Source organism: Oncorhynchus mykiss, chromosome 12, assembly GCF_057628025.1.
Source record: "Oncorhynchus mykiss isolate SJ-2025 chromosome 12, ASM5762802v1, whole genome shotgun sequence".
In the NCBI taxonomy this organism is placed as follows: Eukaryota; Metazoa; Chordata; class Actinopteri; order Salmoniformes; family Salmonidae; genus Oncorhynchus; species Oncorhynchus mykiss.
The window spans coordinates 77,403,253-77,425,785 of NC_143033.1; the positions used below are offsets into that span (position 1 = coordinate 77,403,253).

At 44.6% G+C, this 22,533-nt stretch overlaps 1 protein-coding gene across 2 annotated transcripts in view; it reads left to right on the forward strand.

The window, feature by feature from the left end:
- Window positions 1-6,244: 6,244 nt before the first annotated feature.
- Window positions 6,245-22,533, forward strand: part of LOC110538423 (sphingosine 1-phosphate receptor 2) — a 29,235-nt gene continuing 12,946 nt past the window's right edge. The window contains exon 1 of one of the 2 annotated variants that reach the window (XM_021625240.3): window positions 6,245-9,586. The gene's annotated coding sequence lies outside the window, so the exon portion shown is untranslated. The remainder of the gene's footprint in view (window positions 9,587-22,533) is intronic. The other variant, XM_021625242.3, reaches the window with a different exon arrangement.

Below are 22,533 nucleotides of genomic sequence, written 5' to 3' on the forward strand. Positions count from 1 at the left end.
TCAGCATCCCCAAACTTCGCCAAAACCTTCCTTCCCCTCCTCCATCCATCCCTCTCGTCCATCCTCCACTCTGGTCTCCCCTCCCCTGGTCTGGCCTGTTCTGGTCTGCAGCACAGAGGAGCCTTTTCCTGCTCGAGGCCTTTCTGCTCCCTGCTCACTGTCTCAACACCCAGTTTACAGGTCAGGGGAAGGAAAGAGGAGTGGAGGCAGCAGCAGGAACCAGGAGGAGAATCAACACAACAGACCCAACCTGATGATGACTGTGGAGAGAGAGAGAGAGAGAGGGGGGGGGGGGGGAGAAAGAGAGAGAGAGAGATAGTGAGATAGAGAGTAAGCAGGCGAGAGAGAGAGAGAGTTAGCAGGCGAGAGAGAGAGATAGAAGGAGAGAGAGAGAGAGAGGTTGAGAGAGAGAGCAGGAGAGAGAGTGCAGGAGGGAGAGAGAGAGTGCAGGAGAGAGAAAGAGTGCAGGAGAGAGAGAGACAGAGGGAAAGAGAGAGAGATAGAGAGAGATAGAGAGAGAGTGCAGGAGATAGAGGGAGAGAGAGAGAGATGATCTCCCACCATCCCATGCTATAAAAACTCCTGACCTTCGTGAAAAAATAAACAGCGCCATTATTGACTATGAAAATAGCTGCTATCTCATGTGAGATGGAAAATGGGTGGCCATAAAACATTTACAACGCTGTGTGATGATTCCAATGTTGCACAATACGTTCCCTCTTTCCCGCCCTCCTGTGATTGCGTAAAGGTGTGAAATGAAAACGAGAGTCGGAAAAGATCTTCACTTATTTGGCCAACAGCAGCGGTGGTTTGTCAGGGTGACCGTTGTGGTGACCCTGGTGACCGTGAAGACAGAGGTCTGGGCAACTGGACTGGAGAAGTGTTCAGTTCCTGTCTACCAGCCCCTCGTAAACATGGGAGAGGGAAGTGAAGTGACATGGAGAAGGGAAGAATGTGTAGAGTGTGTAGGAGATCAAAGCACCAGACACCAGGGTGGTGGTGGTGGTGTGTTGTGGTGCAGCAGTGGAGCTACCGCTGCAGAGTCAGTAAATCTCTGCTCAATTTCAAGTGTGTTTCAAGTGTGATTTACAATAATAACAACACCACTCCCAGATCCCTGGTGGAGTCTAACTAACACCATGGTCCCTTTCATTGCAAACGGCTAAGTGCCGAGACCTGCACAAGAAAAGACAAGTCTGCACTGAAAACAAGTCAAAATTGTATATATCAACTGATCATGAACATGGATGGTAAAACTGAAATAGCTGTGTCATGGATGGTCTCAGCTGCACAATTGGTGTCCTTTATGGCCATTTTCTTGTCTATGTGATTGTGAATGTCTGGTGTTGTGTCCCGCAACGGCAGTATGTCTGAGATGTCTGTAGACTGCACTGCTCCAGGCTGTGTCGGCAGTATGTCTGAGATGTCTGTAGACTGCACTGTTCCAGGCTGTGTCGGCAGTATGTCTGAGATGTCTGTAGACTGCACTGCTCCATGCTGTGTCGGCAGTATGTCTGAGATGTCTGTAGACTGCACTGTTCCAGGCTGTGTCGGCAGTGTGTCTGAGATGTCTGTAGACTGCACTGCTACAGGCTGTGTCGGCAGAGTGTCTGGGATGTCTGTAGACTGCACTGCTCCAGGCTGTGTCGGCAGAGTGTCTGAGATGTCTGTAGACTGCACTGCTCCAGGCTGTGTCGGCAGAGTGTCTGGGATGTCTGTAGACTGCACTGCTCCAGGCTGTGTCGGCAGAGTGTCTGAGATGTCTGTAGACTGCACTGCTCCAGGCTGTGTCGGCAGAGTGCCTGGGATGTCTGTAGACTGCACTGCTCCAGGCTGTGTCGGCAGAGTGTCTGAGATGTCTGTAGACTGCACTGTTCCAGGCTGTGTCGGCAGAGTGTCTGGGATGTCTGTAGACTGCACTGTTCCAGGCTGTATCGGCAGAGTGTCTGGGATGTCTGTAGACTGCACTGCTCCAGGCTGTGTCGGCAGAGAGTGAGATCTAGACCCTCACTCTCTCCCAGTCATCTCCTCTCACAGCCTTTGTTATTTTAAGATACGCACATTCCACCACCCTGTCACTCTGTCTGTCACACAAGTAAACATAGACACACACTCATACACACTCACAGATATCCCTTAGTCATCTTCACATTCGTTTTCCCTCTTAACTGAAGTACTCTTTTTAACCTACTGAGTTGAGCCGAGCTGTACTTCACTGGCCTGGTTACCATCCATCATAGTTGCTGGAACTGTGCTGGAAAGGACAGAGTGGAAAGAAAATATCTGAGCCAGCACAGTACGATTCAGGACGGCACAATAGTGTGAAAAGGAGAGAGAGAGAGAGGGAGAGAGAGAGAGGGAGAGAGAGAGAGGGAGAGAGAGAGAGAGAGAGGGAGAGGGAGAGAGAGAGAGGGAGAGAGAGAGAGGGAGAGAGAGAGATATTAAAGCTGTGCCCTTGTTATGGCCTGACCCTGATCCTTGTTATCTGATGACCCCAACATTGACCCCTGCAGTCAACCAGCCAATCCTGCCCTGAGAGATTAGAAGATAAGGAAGTGGAGAGGGGAGAGATGTGTGTTTGACACATGAGTCGGCACAAACACTCTTTTGTAAACACACTTATACAAACAAATCCTGCATGCACAGTCATCCCTGTCACAAATACACAAAGTGAGTAAGACATGCACGCACACACACGCACACACGCACACACACTGATCTTCTGCTCGATCTCTCAGGGAAACAACTGGCAGTGTGTGTACAATCTCCTGGAGGTGAGATTCCAATAGGCTCACGCTTGACCTGCTTACTGAAAGCTTATTTTACCCTCTACTGACACACTTCACTTCCTTCAACTTCTCTGCATCCATCCATCCATCCATTCATCCTTCCTCTATTTCCTTACCCTATTTTCACCTTTTTCACCCAACTCCCTCAGCTCCCCCATCCTCACACATAATTTACTATCCTCCAAAACACCCCCCCTCCACCCTCTCCTTCCCAAAATCTTCAGGGTAGTAACAGTCTGCATGAGTGCATTTGAGAGCCCAAGCGTTCCTTTCTTCGGGGTGTCCTGCTGAGCTGTGCCAACGCTGTGAAACATCTGTGCTCCAATTTCTTTCTCTTTTATCTGAGTACACATGTAGCTGTCTCTAAGACTGCCCATCCAGTTAGTAGGCTACATACTGCAGGTCAACCTATGGGTCCAGATGTTCCACAGCTGGAGCGGGAGAACATGCAAAACAGTATTCGGCGACAATCTTACACATCAAACACACACTACATCCACCCATATGTCCACAAACACACACACACAGACCACCTGGGGCGGCAGGGTAGCCTAGTGGTTAGAGCATTGGACTAGTAATCAAAAGGTTGCAAGTTCAAACCCCCGAGCTGATAAGGTACAAAATCTGTCGTTCTGTCCCTGAACAAGGCAGTTAACCCACTAGGCCATCATTGAAAATAAGAATTTGTTCTTAACTGACTTGCCTAGTAAAAAAAAAAAAGGCACACCACCATAACCATTGAGCTGAACCTGCGAGTATATTTAGCATTTGAACTCACACACAGTAAAATAATTATCTGTCTATGTTGGATTTCTCCACCAATGACAAGGGGAGACGCTGATGGCTGCCATGTGGTTTCAGATTTTGCCCTTGTCCTCTCTGATGCTTCTGAACATAATAGAGCCCCATCCATGACTGTCACCTCTCACGCTTAACTGACTCCTAAACTCAGTCTGTTGTTCCTGTTTAACTGTGCTTGCTGCTCATGCCTGTTTTAGACTTTAGAAGTTGAGGAGGACTGGGGAAATAATTCAATTTTTATTCCAGTTGTTAGGAATTATTTGTTTACATCTCGCACGTAAGTAACGCCCTGGATCAGAGCTGGCTATTAGATAGCTGACAAGCTCATGTGGGCATAGTGGCACCACAATTAAAAACACAAAGGTCTCCCTTTTGGTAGTTAATAACTAATGTGAAACTTGCTTGCTATATCTGGCCTTGGAAATGTTAACCAGTTCATCAAAATCGTCCAAATCGCATATGCCTACAGTATGAGAGATTATTCAATCCGTCCTCAAATGAGGGGGCGCTATTGAGGTTAGACCATTTCAGAACAGTATTTTTAAACAGATATTTCTCATTGATGTATCTATAAATGTTAAATGTTTCCAATGACCAGCCTCCTCTGATATGTACATGTATTTATATTTCAACCAGACACACACAGAGAAGGTGATCTAAGCTGACTGACAAGAGTTGTATGACAGCACAAATGACAGGTCGTGTTTAGGAAAACATTATCTCTGAGTTATCATGTTCATAGAGCCTAGTTTAATAATGAATGTGCGGATGAGAATGTGTTTTCATACTGGTACTTCAGCAAGGCTCTGTAAACACAGGGCCTAAGCTCCATCCTCAAAACTCATGGCCCCCAACTCCTACCTTGTGTCCCTCATCTCCCAATCCCTGTGTCCATACCGTCCCTCACCATGGAGCTCTCTGGACCTCCCTGCCCTCCTCATTTCTTTCCACACCCTGTCAGAGGGAGAGAGGGGATGGCAGAGTCACACACACTGAAATGGAACATAATAGATATGACCCAATACACCAGTAGAGTAATCAACACACAGAGACACAAAAACACATCCACACACTCACACACATGAATAAAGTTGAACATGGGAACAGTCTATTGAGTCCAGGCTATAATAATCGGGGTAACTCTATACTCCTGAGAGAGATTCCTGGGCAGAAGGGGTGGAACCCTTTAACATTGACTACACACTGAGATCCACTGCACCACGGAAACATCTCACTCATACCCACAGAGAGCTCTGCTAGGAAAATAAATAGACAGATCATATACGTTCAGAGAGACTCCCCTCACACAGCCACACAGAGAGAAAATACAAAGACACACAGAGAAAACACTAACAAAGGACACACCGGAAGCAAACAGAAGATGGGTACAACAAGGCCTGGCAGTTATAAAATATGTATAATAATAATGTGCCTGTAATAAAATATGGTGTTATAAGTGGCTTCATGTACCCATCATGTACATAACTAACAAAAGCACATACGGTTTCATTTGTGTGGGGGGAAACAAAGCGCCCTCCATGTGGTGTGGACAATGAGGTGAACCTCACCCCACAACGAAGAGATCAAATGTTTCTAACAACTACAAGTCTACTGTGTAGGTAAGAGAAAGCTAGAAGATCAGGCTCGAGATAAGAGTGGAAGGTAACACTAGAGGTTATTATGGAGGAGGGGGAGCAGGGGACCTGTTTTACCACATAACCTGTGAACGACAGACAGACAGACAGACAGACAGACAGACAGAGCGAGAGAGAAAGGGAGAGAGAGAGAGACATGTGGCATGACCAACACTTAAGCCACTAATGGGTGATTTGGTGAGAGGAGAAGATCAGCAGACGTCCAAGCGACAATGTTTACTCTGTTTTTTAAGGGGTATGGGGGGAACAAAAACACCCGGCAATGACACACACACCTCCTCTACAACCAGCAGCACACACAGCCTGCTGTCTTTATTTTTTTTATTTAACTTTTATTTAACTAGGCAAGTCAGTTAAGAACAAATTCTTGTTTACAATGACGGCCTACCCCGGCCAAACCCTTCCCTAACCCGGGCGACGCCGGCCCAATTGTGAACCGCCCTATGGGACTCCTGATCACAGCCGATTGTAATACAGCCCGGTATAGAACCCAGGTCTGTAGTGACACCTCTAGCACTAGTGCCTTAGACCGCTGCGCCACTCGGTCCCATTGCTCCATTGATTGAATCACACAGCGCATCAGGATACTTACAGATGGTTAAAGGCACAGGTTTTAGTGATTTTTCAGAGTGGCTGGAAGCAGTTGTAGCTGAGGCCTCTGACTGGGATGCCTGTTCATCTGCAGTAACACTATTGATTTGAACATCAAGAACTCATATTGACAATTCTCAGAACATGCCCTATGCTGTATTCATAAAATAGAGTGTAGAATATGGCGCTGAACCACGATCACATGCAAGCATGCAAAGCCCAAAAATAGGAGTATTGTATCTAGTATAACCACTTTGTGGTAAAGCATATTTGCGCTAGAAAAGTTACTGGTAAACCTAAACTAAAATGAGGCTATGAGCTAATGCTAAAATTAACCCTTCTGTCTCAATCATCAGTTGGTGAGAAATATGTCGCTCTGGAGACTAACGGTCACAAAGGTGTTACATAACCAAAATCATTTCCACATCCTTTGACCTGAATGAGAACACTCAGAGTAACACTCATTATTCATGTCATTGTGACCATCAGGTCTCATTGTATCACAAGAATGGATTACAGATGCACATGACTTAAGGAACATTCACAGTGCTAAAAATATAAAGTCTAACTTTGGGTACTTTGAAGCAGCTGTGGCGGAAAGAGGAAGGCTTATGTCCAGGATTTGTGGAGCTGCTCTCTGACTTCAGAAGAGGAAGTGATGTGAGTAAGAGATCCTTCCCTTGCTTTTCTCTTTATACATCTCTTTTTCAAATCCAAACAAGGTCATACTAACAGGAATACACAGTGGATTTCACCCAGCAATCCTCATGCAGAATAGTAACAGAATATTTTCTTAGTATTGTCTTGCCTGATCTTTGTGCAAAGGAGGAAACCTAGACCTTGTGCATTCAGTGTACCCTAAATAATGGTCCCCCTTAACCAGTTTAACCATAATTGAAATCCCCGTGCATGACGTTGACAACATCCTTGCATCTGTAAACACCGTAGAAAATAGGTTAAATGTATATCATTTAGCCATGGAAAGTCCCCTTTCACTGAAATAGAGCATGAGAACAGTTAGGCTTGACTGCTGTGATGACTTCCCTAGTGAAGGCTGGCCAGCATCTAAAAGTAGAAACAAAGGAAACTCAGATCCTCAGATCCTCTAATACCACTCTGCCTTGTTGGGTCTGAGAGGAGGTATGGAGATGAGTTGAGGAGTCACAATATCTGCTCTTACTCAATGGGACATTTTGCTTGCTAGCAGTCCTGGGATAACTATAGTTTTAAATATGCTAAATCCATAGATTAGGGCCAAATGTATTTATTTCAATTGACTGATTTCCTTATGTTAACTGTAACTCAGTAAAATTGTTGGCTGTTGAGTTTATATTTTTGTTCAGTATATATATTTCTAATACCTTGCATATAAAATACCTTTCAATATTGTGTTTTTCTGAGAGGTATTCAAAATACTTTCAAAGGTGATTCGTTTTTCTGAGACCTTTATTTGAATATCAAAGGAAATAATTGCCTGTAGTTGATTTTCTATATCTGACTACTATTGAACTACCTCAAGTATTTGAAATGTTGGTGTTTTCTAATAAACTACAAAATACAAACTTACCTTTTCTGCCCAGGTCTGCTTGCTAGACATTACAAGAAATAGTTTTGTTTCTCTAAATGTCTGTCTGTCTCTCGCTCTCTCTCACTTTCACATAACTCCATAGGGCTAGAGACAAGTCAGGTAACCACAGACTGTGTCACAACAATCCATGTTCACTTACAAGAAAGGCACTTCACATTTGTTTTGTCATTTAGCAGACATTCTTATCCAAAGTGACTTTCAGGAGAAATTAGGGTTGTGCTTTGCTCAAGGGCACATCGACAGATGTTTCACCATGCAGGGGCCGTAATAACAGCTGCCAGATGTGGGGAGTCTCAAGAGCCCAGTCACATTCTCACAGACAATGGAATGCTTGTGAGTAGCCCCAACAGGAAGTGAGGTCAGGGCTCTTGACCCCTCCCCTGAGCTAAGTGGGAGCTGCAAGGTTGGGGGTTCCTCTCTCCTCTGTGAGGCTTTGCAGTGCACTCTCTCTCAAATGTCTTGTCCCATCATAAACTCCCTGACAATGTGCAGTCAGTCCATAAGCGCTTGCTAGACATCCAGATTACTCACGGTCCATTCAAACTGCCAACGCTTAAGTGGAGGACGTCACTGACATGGAGGTACGAAAATAATTGGCGCCTTAGAGGGTAGGTACGCCCACGTGTTGAAGAGCCTCTCTCAGTTTCCAGAGAAACAGAACGTTAACTTTGAGTCTCCTTTTGATTTCTCCCAAATATACAGTGTGTTTCTATTCAAGATCATTTCACAATTTCCCTGCTTCTGAGAGAACACCTCCCACGCAGCTGGTGGAGGAGGAGAGGTGGAAGGAAGAAAGGTGGGAAGGATGTCTACAGTTGGTGGGTGGGGTTTGCCCAATCACTGCCTGTCTCCTCTTACTATGCAGCTCTATTCACTCTCAACTCACTCACCAACACAGGGAGAGAAAGCAGACCGTTTATGGACTATATGTTTAATCTGTGTGAGTTTCATTACCTAGTTTAATTTGCCACCAAGATGTGTGTAATGTGTCATGTGGTCTCTGGCTGCTGTATACAACAGCATTACATTGATGTCACTCTGCATCACGGTACAGTAGCTAGGCTGGATTTCTGGCTTGATAATGACTGACAGAACATGCCCATACTCACCTCTCCCCTACCTTCTTGACTGACAGCAGACCAATTGCCATGATGTATTGATTAAAGACAAAAACAAGAATGAGTCAACATGAACAACTGACTCAACACTTATTTACATGTTTTGCTATGAGCCATATCAAAGTTGAAATGCAAATACATTTCCTTTCCCTAATAGTAAAATCTAATTACAAATAATGTATGGGAAACACTGAAATTCTTCCGTATATGAATAGCCTGTATGCCAGAGACAGTAATTGCAGTACTGTAGTCTGTCAGAAGACTCCTCGGGTCTCAGGCTAGTTTAGATTTGGAGGAGCACTGGACTCACGTTCATCCAGGGAGCGCGAGGGCTCCGGAAGTGAGGTGGTGGAACATTAAGGACGAAAACATCTGGACTTCATTTGTACACTGGACAGAGAAGAACTCACAATGAAAATGCAATTTGTTATCCTGTAAGTCTAATTAGTGACTATGAATAAAGGTAGAGGGTTTATCTGAACATTATAAGTGAAAACCATTAACCACCAATGAGACTGGTGTTCATATTCTGTAGTAGGACGTTTCGACAGTGGTTCTGAGGAAATATGTGTGTGAACGGCGCGTAATGTGCGCGCGCCTCCCTGTTGTTCCATAGCCGGTGGAGCTGTTGTTCTCAGAGTTAGAGAAGGAACAACCACACGGACACTGGGAATAGAGCAACAAAGGAGAAAGTATGAGCCTAACGAAAAGTCTTAGGCATTGTCTTTAAAGTATTTTGTATTGGGAATCATTCAGTCTTCGCAGTATATACTTTTTTATTTTGAGGCAGAGTAGTTCCAGCTATGGATTTACCTTTGACCAGACAAGCAACACTGCCCAGTCGTCATCCGAACTTTTGACCAGACAAGCAACACTGCCCAGTCGTCATCCGAACTTTTCTCCTCATTACCCTCTACCCAGAAGAAGACAGCGCTCACAAATCAGGTGAACTTTTGAAAATGCATTTGATTTGGAGATAGGTAGCCACATGCTACACCTTTGTCGACAACAACCACAACTACACCGGCCGACTTCGCACATGGGGTAAGTGGTTTAATGTGTAAACCTACCAGCAAAATTGTACAATTGTGGCAAGTGTACACTCTACACGTGCCGTTTGTTAGAAAAACAAAGAAACGATCAATCAATGAACAATGTGCAGCGAGTCTGCAACACACGAGGGCGGTTATGAACTTCGCCCACTTTGGGAAGATATAGCCTATTATTTTATATTAACCTACCCAAAGACCTATAGCACGTATTTAGTGGCAACCACTGACGTCTAATCACACAGGATTGTTTAAGTAACCCTAATGATACTAGAATTGGGCAGCATGAATGATTACCACACCAGGATGCAGTCAAACGTGTTGAGAGGTTATCAGTATATAACGTAAAAGGGAACCACACACAAATTCTAAGAGAAGTTTATGGGTGTCTTGGGTGATGCCTTATTAGTGTCCCTCAAGGTTGTACATTAGATGATTAATCGAACAACCAGAAAATTATCCCTCAATAAATATGTTGTTTTTATTCTCCGAGAATAACAGATGTTTTGGAACGTTGTGTTTAATGAGTAACATTATCCATTAAATATTAACAAGCCACGGTGCCCGCTGCTGGCGGATCCACTACTGCTCTATGTGTATTGTAGTTTGTCGAGGGGGGTGGGGCTGTGGTCCCCTGGCTTTAGCTTCGCATGGGGCTTCTATACGTCTTGTAGCGGTTGCAAGACCCGCTGTGCCCCCCTCCTGTGTTGTCGAGGTCCGCTCATCCGTCACTGTAAAGGGCGCATTGTCCTGAAAGGATGTTTTAATAAAACAAAAGGCTCCATTATACCATCTCACCGGAGCGGAGCTGCTTGGTGGGCGGATCGGGGTCCCCAAGTGCCTGGTGGATTAAACCTCATTTCCATTCTAAAATGTTTTGAAGTGTTCCAAAATGAATAAAGGCTAATATATATATATATATATATATATATATATATATATATATTTAGCAACACTGCTCAGTTTTATCTTAAAAGATAAAGAAACTGTTCATAATTCTATTGTAAAAGCCCTTACCTACTTGCTGCACACTTTCACAAACCATTACATTAGGCTAACCTATCTGTTCTGTCATACTGTACATGTATTATATGCTGAGCTCTTAACTGACTACAAAATCAAATCAAAGTATTACACAAGGAAAAAATACACAATGAGTAATGGTAACTTGGCTATATATAATGGGTACCAGTATGTAGTCGATGTGCAGGGGTACTTAAAAAATATATATTTCACCTGTTATTTAACCAGGTAAGCTAGTTGAGAACAAGTTCTCATTTACAACGGCGACCGGGCCAAGATCAAGCAGAGCAGTGCGACACAAACAACACTGAGTTTCACATGGAATAAACAAGCGTACAGTCAATAACACAATAGAAGAAAAATGAGTCTATACAGTGTACAAGGTAATTGAGGTAGATATGTATTATAGGTAAAGTAAAGGGGTAAAGTGACTAGGCAACAGGATAGATAATAAACAGCAGCAGCGTATGTGATGAGTCAAAAGAGAGCGCAAAAAGGTTCAATGTAGATATTTGGTTAACTATTTAGCAGTCCTACGGCTTGGGCGTAGAAGCTGTTCAGGGTCGTTTTGATTCCTGACTTGCCAGGCGGTAGCAGAGAGAACAGTCTATGACTTGGGTGGCTGGAGTCTTTGACAGTTTTTAGGGCCTTCCTCTGAAACTGCTTGACATTACAGTTCAGCGTGTTGAATATGTGGATTAAGATGTGTGGAACAAGATGTGTCATAATTGTCTGGGTTGTGTGGATTTAGGTGACTGCGGTGATGTCTGTTATGGTGTGTTTATGACCCATTCTGCACCTTGGCCAAGATTAATGAAAGTGTTTGTTAGGATCACAGTTTTGGGTCACATTGACAATGAAAAGCATAAACGCACCCTGCACGTTTCTGCTCTTTGAAAGAATAGCATTATGCAAAAACACCTTACAGACACACCCACACAGAATGAGGGTGTCGGTAATCTATTCATGGGTAAGAGAAACACAGAGATAAGCGGATAAGGAGGAGGAACTGGTGTTTTATTACCCTGATAAAAACACCCATCCATCATTCTCTCTCTCCTCAGCTCACTCTCTTCAGTGTGCTGGTCATTAAACATCTCTAAAATGTTAAAAGCTCCTGATGACATTAGCTCATGCTTAACCAATGGCAACAGAGCGCTAAACTAACTGAATGCTTAGATGCACATGGGAACCACGACAGACAAAAAAACACCAATTAAAGACAAGCAAACATTTCTCCATGATAACATAATTTGAGAGGGGTGGTGGGTGGGAGAAGGACATACACTGAGTGTACAAAACATTAAGAACACCTGCTCTTTCCATGACATAGACTGACCAGGTGAATCTAGGTGAATGTTATTGATGTCTCTTGTTAAATTCACTTCAATCAGTGTAGATGAAGGGGAGAAGACAGGTTAAAGACAGATTTTTAAGCCTTGAGACAATTGAGACATGGATTGTGTGTGTGCCATTCAGAGGGTGAATGTGCAAGACAGATTTAATTAAGTGCTTTTGAACAAGGTAAGGTAGTAGGTGCCAGGCACACTGGTTTGTGTTAAGAACTGAAATGTTGCTGGGTTTTTCACGCTCAACAGTTTCCTGTGTGTATCAAGAATGGTCCCCCACCCAAAGGACATCCTGCTAAGCATTGTAGTCATTGGAAGCATTGGAGTCAACATGGGCCATCATCCCTGTGGAATGCTTTTGACACCTTGTAGAGTCCATGCCTGACAAATCGAGGCTGTTCTGAGTGTAAAGGGGGGAGGTGTTCATAATGTTTGGTGTTTTCAGTGTATGTTGGTGGAGAAGAATATCAGGTGTGAGATGGGGATGTTGTGGAGTGCTGTGGGTTGTTTCGGGTGTGGATGGGACGCCTGTGCTACGGGGGGGGGGGGGGGCTGGCCGACAGGCTGGAGATAGATAGATATAACCTGATCTAGGCAACTGGCCATCTGCTTTGGGACCATGTGACCTCACTGCTCATTACACTAGAACAAAACCCGCCACGCCGCTGCCACAACTAACCTCTGCCAACCCTCTTCACACACGTTCACTTCACACACTCTCATCTCTGGCCCAAGTGACAGAGTCCTGGAGTGCTGCTGTTAACAGCTCCAACACACCAACAGTCAACCATACACACAGGGTAACCAGGCGGACATGACAGCAGCATCCACACAGTGTAACCAGGCGGACATGACAGCAGCATCCACACAGTGTAACCAGGCAGACATGACAGCAGCATCCACACAGTGTAACCAGGCAGACATGACAGCAGCATCCACACAGTGTAACCAGGCAGACATGACAGCCGCATCCACACAATGTAACCAGGCGGACATGACAGCAGCATCCACACAGTGTAACCAGGCAGACATGACAGCAGCATCCACACAGTGTAACCAGGCGGACATGACAGCAGCATCCACACAGTGTAACCAGGCAGACATGACAGCAGCATCCACACAGTGTAACCAGGCGGACATGACAGCAGCATCCACACAGTGTAACCAGGCGGACATGACAGCAGCATCCACACAGTGTAACCAGGCGGACATGACAGCAGCATCCACACAGTGTAACCAGGCGGACATGACAGCAGCATCCACACAATGTAACCAGGCAGACATGACAGCAGCATCCACACAGTGTAACCAGGCAGACATGACAGCAGCATCCACACAGTGTAACCAGGCGGACATGACAGCAGCATCCACACAGTGTAACCAGGCAGACTTACTGTTAAAGACAAAAAAAGGATTTAAAGGGATTCATTGGATCTCATGCTCTGGCTCTGACACATGTTTTTGGGTTTAGCAGTCCGTATAGAGTGAATCTAAACTCCATGATGTCAGACTGCTCTCTGGTTAAATCCAGCAGATCATGACATCATCATGTTGGGGTCAGGAGGTCTCTGGGTGCTGTTACCCACCCTGGCTCCTTCCCTGCTCAGTCACCAGTTTATCCCTCATGAACTGAACCCCCCCCCCCCCCCATGGGCCCCAGGGCCACCAAAGCCTACTGAATGGAGGAAGACTGCAAGGAGAAGTAGCGCGTGAGAAATGCAAGTCAAATCAATGGACAAATAAATAAACCAATGTAGAAAGTAAACAGATGGATAAATAAATTGATGATAATTCAGCAGTGGGAACTGGATGTCTGGGATTATTTCTTGGCCAGGTCGGAAGCCGGGTCACATGGGGGTTGAAGTTGGAGGGAGATGTGGGTGGGGTCGTCCCTAAAGGATGCTCATGTTTCAGCTCCAATCCTGGGAGAGCGAGGCCGCTAATACGAGCAGTGAGAAGTATTTTTCCTTAGGGACGCTGAAGGCTCTTGTTGTCTACTACACACAGCCACTTTACTTTAGTCAGCCATTTCAGAAAGGAGTACGGACAGCGGAAAGATCAGAGAAGGGAACAACGGGTGCAACAACCTTCTGGCTTGTACAGGCAGGGTTAAAAGGAAGCACTCACGTGTCAATCCCCTACTTACAGATAAGAGCTGCAGGACTGACTAAAAATGGATCCTACAACCAATGTGTGTAATGCCTTTACAGGGGTGGATCCCCAAATATATGTATAAAGTGATCAAAACAAATGTAGATTAAAGGATAAGCAGCATATCATTTATAAATGTGTGCATGCTCTTCTCCTTCGGGAAAACATTTGCTGACTCAAAGGGGGTGTGGCAGGTATTAAAACACTTCTGCGCTACCTGCCGTGAGGATCAGTGGAGGCTGCTGAGGGTAGGACGGCTCATAATAATGGCTGGAACGGAGGGAATGGAATGGCAACAAACACATGGAAACCATGTGTTTGATGTATTTGAGACCATTCCCCTCCAGCCATTACCACAATTCTGTTGATCCCAATTAAAGTGCCACCAACCTCCTGTGGTGTGGATACTCTTGTGGATACTCTTGTGGATACTCTTGTGCATCCTCTGTCGAACTTGGTATTCGAGGAGGGGAGCAACCTCCTTCGTTCGCCTACTAACGAATTAACACTCGACCACTTATCGGTTTTACCGGGTCACGGAGGAGAGAGGAAGGAGAAGTCAATGGGAGGACGGTCTTTTGCCCAAATGAGAATCTCCGCTAGCCTGAAAAACACTTTTCCTGGGTGTGGCAGCTGTAGAAAAATAAGTGCCTTCTGTTCGCAGGCTGCAGAAGTATAAGCTGCAACAAACAGCTGACAGCATGTAGCTTTCTGATACACAGCCAAGCACTGGGAGTGTCTCCGATCAGGAAATATATGGCCTGCTCTGCTTTTTTCCCATTCCCAACATCTTACACACATACACAGACACATGCAACTATTTCCAAACGTAATCTGTCTAACACACCCGGACTCACTGTGAGACGTGATCTCAGGAATACTTTATAAATATTTAGTTGAGCAGACATTTGGAGGAGGGAAAGGTTTGGGGTATTTCAGTCCAGGATGATGTTTAAATTCCTTACCCAAATCCAACAGCTTTAAAAGGTCCTGTTACATATCCCGTCTTCTCTAGTCACTTAACCATAAACGTATCCATGGCTACGCACCCTAATACCCTCACCAACATACCAGCATGCCTGACATATCATTAAAGGGATTTGGTTCAAATCATCCTGCACAGTTGTGATAGAGGCATTTCTGTATCATACAGTATTTTTAACTTCACTGTGGACCACCCATAGACTGGCAGAAACTTTCTGCCAGTCTAAGTAATTAGGGTTAAGAAAGGTTATTGGATTGCAATATTGGATCTTTCATCCATGGCACATGAAACAATAACAAACCACCTCAACATTTTCATTTTGGTTTTGTGGCTTTCGAAGAAGGCGACAACACTTTGAGAACTGTACAGTGTACGAATACTGTGATTTACGGTAGGGAGGGAGTGGAATGAGCTCCGCGCTCCTGCTACAGCTGTATGGTTAATCAATGTGGTCAGATTGTGGTTTCCTGGTGTCTGGTCAATCCCAGTCAGTGGTCATGTTTCAGTGATGTTGGAGCAGGTACACATGGAGATGTGTGGTTTGGAACCCCACTCCCACCCACATCCCTCCATTCTGGCAGCCATTGTTATTCTGAGCTGGCTTTGTTTGTGCAGCTGGAAGAAAAGCTGTGCTTCTTCAACCCCCCCCACATGGAGAAGGAGGGAGACAAGGAGTTGGAGTCAGGCCTTTCAGGATTGTTCAAGTGGGAGAAGCTCAGATTAAAGTTCTTAGAGCAGTGTTTGACTCGTTTACTGAGACTTGGAACTCTGAAAGAAGGTCTGTTCCATTAACAACGTTTTGGCGATGCATCTCTAATGTGTGATTATGAATAAAGATGGATGTGGCAGACTGACAGACTCTGTATTGGCTGGCCTACTTCCTCTCATTAACTGACTGACATACTGAAATGGGATTTTAAGTGAACTGCACAAAGAAAAACACATACCACGAGTAACTGAACTGGAGTGAGGTCATGCAGCAGTTCAGAATGCTTTATAGGAGTTGGCAGATCAATTTGAAATGGACGATGTTTGTCTCAACCAAACGTGACAACAGGTCAAATGTTGTAACTCTTGTGAGATCATCTCTCTGCTCCCGGTCAAAGTCAAGTAACCGTTCTCTCAGTGCCCTCGAAACCATACCCCCACAGCATGGCAGAGTACTTTCAGACCTGCTCACTATTAATATTATAGCATACATACACAAATATACACACATACAACTGTTCCGTCAAGGTACTTTTAGAGAGGTTGCAAGCCAGTGAAATAGTTGTAGCATGGCGCAAACTCCCAAATCTTTTCAGCTGTTATTGTGACTGCTGTATACATACCACCTCAGGCCAATCAAAATAATAAACTGGCACTTAACGAGCTGTACAAGGCAATAAACAAGCAGGAAGCCCTACACCCAGCGTCCGCCTTTCTGGTTTCCGGCGATTTTAATTCGGCATCGCTAAGACACGCGATGCCCCACTTCCATCAACACGTCTCCAACGCTACTAGGGGAGAAAGTCATAGACCACTGCTATTTTCCCCATAAGCAAGCATACAATCTCCTCCCTTGTCTGGCATTCGGGCAGATCAGATCATGACTCCGTACAGTTGCTTCGTCTTTACAAGCAGAAGCTGAAACATTGAGAAATGGTCACCAGAATCAGAGGGTATGCTTCAGGACTGCTTTGCTAGCGCTGATTGGAAATATGTTCTGAGACTCCACCGATTTACCGTTGACGAGCTTACCACCTCCGTCAATGACTTTGTTAGAAAATGCATCAGCAACGTTGTACCCACGGTCAGGGTTCACTACTTCGTCAAACAAAAGCCCTGGATTAACCCTGAGGTTGGCGCTAAACTAAAGAGCATGGCTACCGCACACAGCGCTATAGCATACAACCCTGCCATCCAGGACCTCTATGTTAGGCACTGTGAAAAGAAGGCCCGGAAAATCATCAAAGACCCCAACTACCGAAGCCATAGACAATTTTCTCAGCTGCCGCTCGGCAAGAGGTGCCAGTGTATCAAGTCTGACACCAACAGGCTCTTGAACAGCTTCCATGCCCAAGCAATACGACTGACAAATACCTAACCAAATAGCTACACAGACTTTAACTTGTAGCTTTATTTACCTTTTATTTCAGTATTTGCACTGTCTATGCACACTCACAGGGCCCTACAAACTCACACCCACTGTCACTCCAACACACACACACAAACACTCGCTCCATCATTCGCTCACTCACACATAATATGCACATTCATTTATACGGACTCTGCACACCCACTCACATGCAAGCTGCTGCTACTCTGTTTATCTCATATCCTGTTGTCCAGTCACTTTATCCCTATACATATCTACCTCCATCACTCCAGTATCCCTGCACCTGTAAATATGGTATTGGAACTGACTTTTTAAATATTTGCTGTATATAGTATGCCTACTTTCTTACGTTATTGTGTATAGCATATATATTATTCTTCTAGTATTAAATTGTTATGGATTATTGCATTGTTGGGCTTTGAGTTAGCAAGAAAGGCATTTCTCTGTACTTGTGCATGTGACTTGAAACTGAACCTCTTGGGTTGTTTCCGTACAGCTCACTCTGCCTCTGTATGTGGTCTGCTTTTACCATGTACTGTAACTGTATGTGTCCAGTCTCAGGGGGGATTGGTGCTCTTATATGTCAGTGCTCGGGAGGTCTCTGGATGTCGAAATATCCTCGTTGTTTTTCATGAGACACATTGGCTAGCTCTTGATAGTTTTTTCTAAAGAACATGTCATCCTGTCTAAGACTTTGTTGAATGTTCGTAGAGCGTGTTCTCTCACTAGGCAACCATGTATTTTTCTGACAGCAAAGCTCTGAATACAGGTCTGTATTAATAAAATATGGAAGGCTTCAATGCAGCATCTAAAACAGAATCTAAAAGCAATCAGAACTGCGTTGTCCCTCTCTGTTCGGCCCTATAGATGCTACCATATTTTTTTACACACTTCTCATCTCTTTCATTGGCACCATCCCCCTCTCCTCTATTGTGGCCTCCCAGCTCTCTGTCCCGTGACAGTCTGCTGTTATTGATGCATAGAAAGATCACAGGAACATCAGAGGAACAAGCATGCAGTTTGTCGTGTCACAGTCACTGCCTGCACCCTCACCACCAATTTGTGTACACACACACACACACACACACACACACACATAACTAATATTGCACACACATAGAGATGTGTCAAAGCATTTGGAATCTGCTTCTATAGTGCTTACATTCATTAACATGCATACATGCATGATCACATGCATGCTGTGCACATGGATGCTGTGCGCTATCCCAAACTCTCATTACACACAGTATCCTAGCCAGGCAATAGAATATAACCGGAGTAGGGCTGGAGTCCAAGTTCGAGCATCAGGTCAGAATAGGAGCTGGGACAAAGAAAGGGTGAATGTGCATTCAAAGCCTATTCCTTTAGGAGTACCTGACTGTGTTAAACAACAGCACAGAGGTGTGAGAATAGCAGCACTGCTGAAACCTGAAACAAGCACACCTCATCCTCCCTTGAGCTCAGCTGTTAGTTCCAGATCTGACCCATAATGGAACACCTTGTTCCGAACTGAAGGGTTCTGACCCAGACCAACCGGTTATGTTCAGGTCCAACAGAAGAACAGAGCTCCTTGTCCTCCCCCCCGCTGCTCTGAGCGAGCCAGGATACTGGTTCGAGACTGACTTGTCCTGCTGAAACTACTGAGCCTTGCGTTCGCATTGTTTTCAGTTTCAGAGCTGGATGGAGACAAGCAGGCCTCCGGGCTGAGTGTAAATATTCCAAGCCTTGCTTCTGTGGTTTACCAGTAATGTGACTAGTGTGTACGTGTCTTAGTGCCGTGAGAACATTAGCCTACTGTTATCTTTTACTACCACGCTTCCTTTGTGACACTAACCACGTTTCCGTCCACAGTTTTTATGCAAGTAAAGTCATACCTTTTTATAAAAAATAAATCACGACAGCTATGATGGAAACAAAGTGTAGGTACAATTTTTAAATGCAGACAGATAATTTTGTGTCTGTAAAATATATTATGCGAGAAATGGAGGTGGAAACACCTTTTTATGTGCAAATATTGATATAATAACTATCATATCAAAGTAAACTTGGAGTCACGCAATGATGTGTGTGTGGTCCTCCCACTACGACTCAGGAAACCATGCAGTTTATTAAGCTACAGATGAAATAAGTTGTGATGAACTTCACAGGGTGGAGCTTGATGCTCCTTTCCAATAACTGTTTGGGGTCTTATTCTGGTGACATGATGATCGATGCTTGACCGCCGTTTGACAAATACAAATATTCTCGCTCTTATCCATAATAATCTCATCTTGTAGACTAGCCTACCCTCACTGTATCTGTGAGTCCACGTGCCAAGACTAGAGTAGGAACATGTGCTATTTAACAAAACATTTTGTGACAACACTATTGGGAGAGTTGAATTTAATGGAAACCCATTAAACTTTTTAGATTTTTATTTGGTTACAAGCAAAAAAACTATGTCATCGCACAGATTTTTTTTATCCACAAGTCCATTTGGTTGAAACACACTACTGGTGAGGAAATTCCCATTTTCTTTGTGCTGATGTTAGTCTAGTCACATACAAATCTGTCGCCAACTGGATGGAAACCTAGTTACTGTGATCTCTTGAGCGACGTATAACTGCTCAGGTTGTTGCGAACCTTTCGTGTGAAATGAGTGTTGAAATGATGTGGTGTTAAGACGGCTCAGGGTGTCATGACGAGCCTCAAACCAGAGAGTGGTTGGTTCCTTTATATGGAGTCATGAGGCCTTAATACGGAACTATAAGAACATGTCTGCTCCAGATGTGTTCTAAGTCAGCTCTTTGTGCCCTTGTGCTTTGATCTCTGTGGTAAGTGTCAAGTATATCGGAGGAGGAGGGGGAACATGGAGAGAGGGAAATGTGGTCCCTTTAAATCAGGACGCCGGATGAAAGAGAAACATGCAGAATAGTGCGACGTAAGAAAATGAATAATTTGGTAGTGTGCCCCGTGGGACAGGGGTTGACAGGAATGGACTGAGGGTAAATGTATTACAGTAATTGCCTCAAAGGCGCCACCCCCTCTGATGCATTGCCCCTCCCCGTTGGGTAAGGGCAATACTGCACGATGCCCTTCTTCAGTTGTCCCTCTCAAGTGGAGGGAGAGAGGGCACATATCCATCCATTGAAAGTAAACATTGCTTCTTGACCGAACTGTGCAGACAGAAACTAGACCCCCAAAAGAGGCTGTGCTCAAACTGTCATCTGCTGATGAGGGGAAGGTCAATCCCTAATTACAAGATTACCCATCATTCAGTGTTTATTTATTTTTACACTTCCTCGATAATCTGCCAGCTTCAGCAAGATTTTAACAAATCCCCACACCATACGACAAGGGGGGAGAGGAAGACATTCTGTCTTTGAAGCTAAAAACAATGTGCCTTCCAGGGAAGAAGTTAGCATCTCTGCAAATTAGAGTTCTGTAACAAAAAACAGAAGTAGATATCTGGTCACAGTATGTAAGAAAATATATTTCTGTTATTTTTTTCTGCATCAGTAGAAGTTATCTGACTCTGTACTACTATAGCTATGCAGTGATAACGCATGAATGTAAATATTTAATGATCATTACTGGACTAATGTTTCACTATAACTCATCTAAACAATACGTCCAAGTGAAGAGCCAGAGGAATGTGTTTGTCTCGGACATGGTTTGGTAAGTTTACACAAAGCAAGCTACAAAGACATTTTTCCACCATATTTAAAAAACTCTTTCCCCTGTGGAATTCCTCTTAAAGCTTAACACTGAGATATTGCAGGCTTCCATCTCATATCACTGGTCCGTCCGGCCTCTCTACAGTACAAGTCACAGAGCGACACAGAAACAGGCTCTCTTCCTCTCGCCTCTGTTTTTTGTTTCATTTAGCTGCCTGGCGGTCATATGAACAGTGCAAGTCTCTCAGCGACAGAGCCTCGTCTCTCTTGAGTCTGAGTTTCACTCCCCCACAATCAGTCAGTCCACGCTGTAGCCAGCTCCACAAAGCCAGGTGCTACAGAACTGTATGTCAAAGGTCAAATCACAGACAGACCAAGTGATTCACTCTCCAGTCCAAAGTCTGCTCGTGGAGATTTCACCATAGCCATTTCCTTTGTTTAGGAAATTGAGCTCTAAACAGTTGTGAATATCAGTGTCAAAGTGGTATGCATATAGATAAGATTATGCTGGTGTGTCTGTGTGAGTGATAATATTTTTCTTTTGGCATTTTGCAGGTGTCTGTGTGTATCTCTTGTGTCTGGTCCACTAGCATGCGTGTGTTGTTGTGTGGCGTTTCAGTGTTTGTCAACAATCTCCCCAAGGAGAAGTGGGTGTGGAGTCAGGCGCAGGAGAAAGCAAATTTCGAGAAGGGCGTTTTATTAACAAGTCCAAAGAACAGGAAACAGGACTACAACAGTAGCCTCAAAACAACCGGACCCCGTCCAGGAAAAAAACACCTGTTCAACAGAACACAAGAAAACGCAACCCAAACTAAATGCCAGGAAACGTAACAATCCCGCACAAAACCCAGAGGGTATGGCGAGATAAAATACCCCCCCCCCCTAATTACCCTAAATCAAACACAGGTGAAACACAAGACGGACACAACCAAATGAAAAGGAAAAAGGATCGGTGGCAGCTAGTAGACCGGCGACGCCGAGCACCACCCGAACAGGGACCTTCGGTGGAAGTCGTGTGTGTTGCTATTTGTGTGTTTTTTTTCTCCTGGTGTGGGTTTCAGCCCTGCTGCATGGCTGTGCGGTTGTGGGTGTTATCAGCCTGCCTGTCAACACTGAGCCATTTAGAGGAGATAACACCAGGCAGGAAGAAGGGCAGGGGAGGATCACTGCTCTCTCTCTTTCTCTCTCTCTCACAGATCATCATTGATACCACCACCACCACCACCAACCTACTGCATGACTGTTGCCCTGAAGACTTACCCTGGGTTAATGTAGCAGTTAGTGTTATTTCATTAACGCCTCACAATTGGGTTGTTAATGTTGTATGTATTTTCCCTATGGGAAAACACCCCGAGATAAAACCTCTTCTGTTTGTGACTGCAGATGGAACTCAAAGACCTATCTATCTATACAGTGACCGCGGTTAGGGTTTAGGATGAGTCCTGCTCGTGTCTCTTCTGCTCTGTGACCACTCACCTAGCTGAGTTTTTAAAGTCACACTTTATTTGGCCCATCTGTACATGCTCTACAGAGGATCATACTATCAACAAACTATCTGTTGATAAGCAACTGCTTGCTAGGGTTAGGTTTAGAATAAGGGCTAGGGTTAGCTAGGATAAGTGTTAAGGTTAGGGTTAAAGCTAGGGTTAGTAGCTAGTTAGTTAGTTGAAATGTTGCTGA